Raw genomic sequence first — 6,533 nt, forward strand, 5'->3', positions numbered from 1 at the left:
TCATATTCTTGAATTTGGGTTTTGAAAAGAATATGGTTGAGTATGACAATTGGTAGAGAGAGCAAATGTTGTTGCAGTTCTAATATAGGCTTGTTGAGGTATATGTATAAGTCCTATGATAATAAAAAATTGAGAGATTAGGATTTCAGAATCCTGAAGATTGTAGCACTTCTTAGATTATGTTCTTTCTATGAGATCAAAATTAGGGCCTCTATTTAGTGGTTTCAGCACTAGAAGAAAGAGGTAGGAGTTTTAAAATTTCAAGAGATGGATTCTGAGTCTAGATTTGAAAATGATATACCAACTCTTGAAAGTATTCATGAAAATATTGCTTGGTTGAAAAGAGAAATTCATAATGAGACTATCATTGACATAAGAAATGTAATTGGTGATATCACGGGTCTTAATGGATTTCAAACTTACGTGAAGTTTAAATTAGTAATAATGAATCTTGATGAATCCTTTAGACTAGAGAAGTCTTTATGGCCAGTGGTGCTCTTAGAAGTTTGTATGCCACATTCAATTGATTGGTTAGCCAAGTCAAGATTAGAAAAGATTATTGAATTCCAAGATTTTATCATGGAGATTGAAAGTGCTTTGAAGGCTAATGAGTCTAATGTTAACGAATGTAATGAATCTGTTGAAGGTGATACTGAATATGAAGAGTTTCAATTTTATAAATTAGAGGATAGTAATGAGCAATTTGATAATAGGAATAATGTGAATTCATCTTCTTATGATAATGAATATAAAGAAGAGGAACAGTGTGACAATAGTAATAGTCTTCCTTCTAGTGATGAATGTGAATGTGTTATGATGCCAGTTGTTGAGATATTGTCTGAAAAGGAAGATGTATGGGATGATCATAATTTTGGTTTTTCACACTCTATTACTAATGAGCCTGCTATTACAAATGTGTCAAGTTATCCAGATAATGATCACAGCCAAGGAAAAGAAACTAGTAATGAAGTCTTGTTAAGTGTTGATGAGATTTTTGATTTGTTGGCTCATGATTTTGAAAGGTATGCTAATCTATCCAAGGATACTTGTGCTTTGCCACATTTTGCAATTTTATATAGTGAAGTCAATTCTCCTAAATTTGACATTGAAGAAGATGCAGTTTCAGAATATGCTATGTCAAGTTTGGAGGTGTATGTAATGGTAGTTCATACATTAATACAAATGATGACTTCTATGTTGATAGTGAAAATGTAGAGATTAGGTTTGTTGATGGTTCATGGATTTCTTGTTTTTGTGAGGCCAAGATACATTCAGATTGCTCATGTGATGAGGAAAGAAATAGTAATGAATTAGTTCATTCTAGTGAGTTATTTGAGGAAGAAATTGATACAAATCAACATATTGTGAACATGCAATTTCATGATAAATCTTATGAGTTGGGATTTAATCATTTATTAGAATGTGAAGAAAATGCAGCGTATGTTTAGTTTGATTTATGGAGTATTGATGTTGCAAGTGAGGAGAAATCAAATTTTACATTCTCTTCATATTTGGAGGCACAAGGTGAGTTATGATCTGATTCATGTAACTCGTTGAATAAAGTTGAATATGAGCACTTTGTGTTTTTTCTTGAAGGAATCCATGATTCAGTCAGTACTGATCAGTTTCAATTTAATGTTAGTTGTTATGATAAAGCTGATTCATTTTTTCATAGTGAGCAAGATGAAGAAAGTATGTCTAATTTTTATATTCACTATGGAAGTGATGATAATAGTTTTGTTTTGCCTAACGAAATGATTAAAAGTGCTGATGTGTTGGGTGAAACAAAGGATAATGATAATTTTAGTTTACCTCATGAGAATGTCAATGAGAATCAAGTGTATGATAGAAGTAAGGAGTTTTGAAAAAATTTTGATGGCCCGAGGCCATCATTTGTACATAGTAGGAGTAGTTGTTTCTCGCTTTCAATAAAGTTGTTCAAGAGAAGTATTTGTTGTTAGTTGTGTGCTCTACTTCTTCTAGAGATTTTAATCCTTGTCATGCCTGCAAGGGACATGCATCCCTAGACAGAGCCACTATTGGCACTCAAAATTGCATGGTGTTTAATGTTTTGAAAACCTTTAATTTAGTGTGTCTACCTATTCCATATAGTTAAATCATCATTTCGAGTCATTTCGTGAAGTCCCATTTTGAGAAATTGCCAAATCTGCATTTTCACCTGTGTCAAACAGTGATAGGAGGTTGTGTTTGCAAGTGAATATCTCACACCTAGAAATGTTTCATGAATCACCACTTTAAGAGTATCTAGTGTCCATACCAAAGAACCTATGTTTCAGATTTTGAGTGGTTTTGAATCCGTTTGTCTAGGTTTTGAACCCCGCAAAATTGGTAGTTTACTGTTTTCATGCTTATGCACTTTGTACATAATTTTGGGAAGCCCTATTTGACGTGTTATAATTTTGACCTAGTTGACCAAAATGATAAAATTTCTTTTGCGTTGCACTATAGAATTCAGAGACTTGTTATGTTTCAAGTTTCAAGTTATGACGAATCCATTTGATTAGTTTTCAAATGCAATTTCTATCTTTTTATTGGTGTTAGCAAGTCCAAATTGATTGAAACCCTATTCATGATGCTATATCTTGAAATTTGTGATAGGTGAGATTGAATGGATTGTACCACTATGTTTTCCTCTAAAAATACTCCAAGTGTGTTAGTTTGCAAGTCATGATGAATCCATTTGCACACTTTTCTAGGTCAATTCCATTTGCAAAAAATGATTCCCTGCCATTATTTCTAGTCTGTAAAATCCAAGTAGACTACTTTGACTGATTTCCATTTGTGTCCTATTATTCATCTTGAGCCCAAATTGTAGTCTTACATTCACCTTGTGATGGTGAACTGATGCCCCAATTTTCGTCTTCCCAAGTGTTAGTTTACGCAATTTTCAAAGCCGATTCTGAACCCAATTTGCTGTTTTATGGCATTTTTTCTTACAAGCATTTCTAAGAGATCAACTTTGATGGTCAATATCTTTTGACCTCAAATTTTTCATGAGACAAGATTTGACAGGATGAAAGTATGCATAATAGAGATTCAATGTGCTAGTTTTTAGAGCCCAGTCAAATGTTTGGGTCAGATTTTAAAGCCGGTCAAAGGACTCTCTGGCATTAAATTCACAGTTTGTAGTTAAGTAATAAACTAAGCTTTAATTGACAGTTTAGTGATCGAACTTGATTCTAATAATTTTGAGATGATCAATAGATCACTTCAACATTTCAGGTGTTTTTGTTAGTTTTTAAAGCTAGTTAAAGGACCTCCTAGCACAAAATCGACAAGTTGAAATAAAGTGATAAAATGAGTTTTAATGATCAATTAGTGCTCGAGATTGATTCCAATCATGTATCAGATATTCTATGGATCAATTTGAAGTAACAATTGTTTGAAAATGAATTTTTTTTTAGTCAAGACCACTTTGGGGCCCGACTAATTGCATCAGACTATTTAGACATGGGGAGATGAAGATGTTTTAAAAGATGTTGTAATCATTCTTTCCATGTTGATGTATTTATATATGAGCAAAAGTCTTTAAAAATAAATGATGATGATTCTGGGGTGGACTACTCAAAACTCACTAGGAGGTACAAGAAGCTATTTGAACTAAGACTTAAAATGAATGAAACAAGAAAAGCTAATCAGAAGGACATAATTGCAGAAAAGAAGAGATGTGAAATGGTACATGAGCCCGAAGGTGTGTTAAAACAAAAGTGGATTGAAAAGGAGAAGAAAATTTTAGGAAAGCATTTATATGCTAATGGTCTTGATATTACAAAAAGCCTACATGTTAGATACTTAGGAGGCAACTGAAGCAAAGTACAAGAAATTAAAAAAAGGGCCTGCTCCATTTGGATGGGATGTGTTCAACCAGAAGTCTTTATACAATGCTTACAAGAAGTGTACCAAAAATATATCTAATGATATGGATGAATATGCAAAGACTAAAGAATCTGATCCTGAATTTTATGGGGATGGTTCAAGTCTACAGTATGGAAAGGCACTAAAGATTCTAGAAGAGAATATTTAGAAAATGGTGAAAGAGCTAGAAGATAGGGATCAGGAGAGGAAAATGTGTGAAGATGCCATCAAAATAGAAGGAAGAAGTGAAGGAGGTGTCTCATCTTAAAAGCATACCCATGCGAAACAAACCATGTGTAAATCAGAATGAGGGAGGCTGGAAAGCATTAAAAGTGTAACAAGTTGCGGCAGTAGCAATAATGCTTTGGATTGAAGAGCTAGGTCCCTTGATTATGGAAGAGATGACTCTAGATCTGTATTTGGTTCTTGGTGCTAGGCGTACTAAGGGTCCAATGGATGCTACAAATCTATTTAAACCAATGCTCACTCAAGGTCAACTAAGGTGTACAGGAGCAACTACATTGGAAGAGTATCAAAATTAAGTAGAGAAAGATGTTGCTTTTGAGTGTCGATTCCAGCAGGTGTATGTGACTGAACCTACCGTAGCTGACACCATCAGCATTTTGTGCGGTCTAAAAGAAAAATATGAAGACCACCATGGTGTGAGGATAATAGATAGAGCACTAGTTGTTGCTGCCCAATTATCCTATCGTTATATAGCTTATCGTCATCTTCCTAACAAAGCATTTGATTTAGTTGATGAGGCATTGGTTGTCTCACATCAAGAGCATTTCCTTAGTGAAATTCAATGCTTAAAATCTTTCTACTCTTTCATTCCACCTATTTGTGCTCCCTTGGTGGATTCAGTGTGCAATGATAGGTTATTTGCATGTCAAAAGTTAGAACAACTCTATCATCCATGGATGAAGAAGCTATTGCTTGGTTTTTCCCACACATCTAAGTTCAATGGTCTGGCAAGACCCCAGAGTTCTCATCACTTGATTAAGGAAATAGATTTAGAGTTTCCTAGTGTAGTAGCATCAATAGAAGATTCCCACGCATCATTCAAAATGCCAATGTAAACAAGGCAAAATCATAGGGAGATTAAAAGATAAGAAGCCATTTTAAAGGAGGAGCCACATGTGAACAGAGGAAGCCTCACACAATGTAAAGGATGATAGTCAACACATTGAAAAGGGGAGCCATTCTTTAAAAAATGGGCAAGTAAGTCTACGCTAGGAGAAGCTGGAGTCTTTGAGGGGAGCTCAATGAAAAATGGATTCCGCAAGCCATAAAGGGAGCCGTTTGGATGAAATGTAAAATAGGGTAAAAACCATATAAATAAGTTATCTCACATTGCTCTTGTAATGCACTTTTAGACTTTTTAAATACCTAAGCACTCAATAAGCTTTGTGTCTTAAGACCAACACCTTTTGTGAAGGAAACCGTTCATGTGTGGGTCTGACTTGGGTGCCAGCTAGCGAGCTAACAAACTAATTTTGAATGAACATGCAAGAAATTGGTGATGTTAGCATGCATAGCCAAGCCGTCAAAAAAGTCAAAAAATTTGGCTAGTCGCTACCTCACTAGCCGAAAAATCCCAAGTTTTCTGGCTGGCGACATAGCGAGTCATCGAAAAGCCTCAGAATCTAGCAAGATAGTGATGGGTCCCTGTAGTGATGACATGGAAAGAAAATGAGTTCAAAAGAAGGAGGTTTTGCCACATGTCCTGATCATGTGGTCGTCACTACCTTACCAAACAAAATATGCATGAGAATTACCATAGCAGTATACCAAGCTTTTATGTGCTAATGACACATGGTAGAAAGATGAGGTTGTCAGCCAATCTCAGTGTGACATGTGGCACCCAACTATACAGGCCTAAGCTAATCATGTCTTAACATGTGTCTAGGTTGGTCAAACTAAGTTTGACCTAGATTGGAAAGGGAGGAAGAATTTCAAAGGTTTCAAATAAAGTTTTATTTTATTCCTTCTCAGGTTCTACGTGCAGGGCATAAAATTTTAAAATCATAGTTGGATTTATTCTATAGTTTTAACTTTTGTTAAGTTAAAATATATGCAATATGTGCTATGGAAGTCATGGAGCAGAGGCCTAATTTTGAAATGACTATAATTGGAGCAATTTTTAACGAAAATGGTCACTCCAATATACTACCGAAACTGGGAAGAAATGAACTTTCTAAATATGAGGGCAGATTGTGCATAGGTGCTCACTAGTTTGTGCTATAGGCCAATTTGTAAATTTTGCGGTGTTCTCAGTAGAACATGTAGATTTCAACATTGATCATCAAGATTGGTTAAAGGATAAATATGAAGGGTTGGTGAAGTTTGAAAGTGAAGAAAATCAATTCTGAGATGTTTTCTTGGCTTCTTGAGGTAATTGTAACTAGTTTTTCACTTTTACTATGGTTTCATTTTAACACCAAAATTAGTTACATTATTTCATCATGAAATTTCTCGGATATTTCTATCTGGTAGAGGCCAAATGATGGGATTAGATATGTAGTTATAGAGAGAAGGTAGAGACAGGTTTTTTCAGCTTCTTAGGAAGGAATTCAGAGGGGACACATGTCAATTGTAAGTTGAATCTGGGAATTGTCCTCTTGATATTTATACTTTCTTCTTCTCTTTTGTAA

The 6,533-nt window shown here is 34.8% G+C and overlaps 1 pseudogene; it reads left to right on the forward strand.

Moving 5' to 3' along the window:
• Positions 1 to 267: 267 nt before the first annotated feature.
• On the forward strand, positions 268 to 4,144 carry LOC149563553 (pre-mRNA-splicing factor SYF2 pseudogene; annotated as a pseudogene).
• The last annotated feature ends 2,389 nt before the right edge of the window (positions 4,145 to 6,533 follow it).

This window comes from Cupressus sempervirens, chromosome 4 (genome assembly GCF_028749045.1).
Source record: "Cupressus sempervirens isolate cs-2001-9-10 chromosome 4, ASM2874904v1, whole genome shotgun sequence".
Classification (NCBI taxonomy): Eukaryota; Viridiplantae; Streptophyta; class Pinopsida; order Cupressales; family Cupressaceae; genus Cupressus; species Cupressus sempervirens.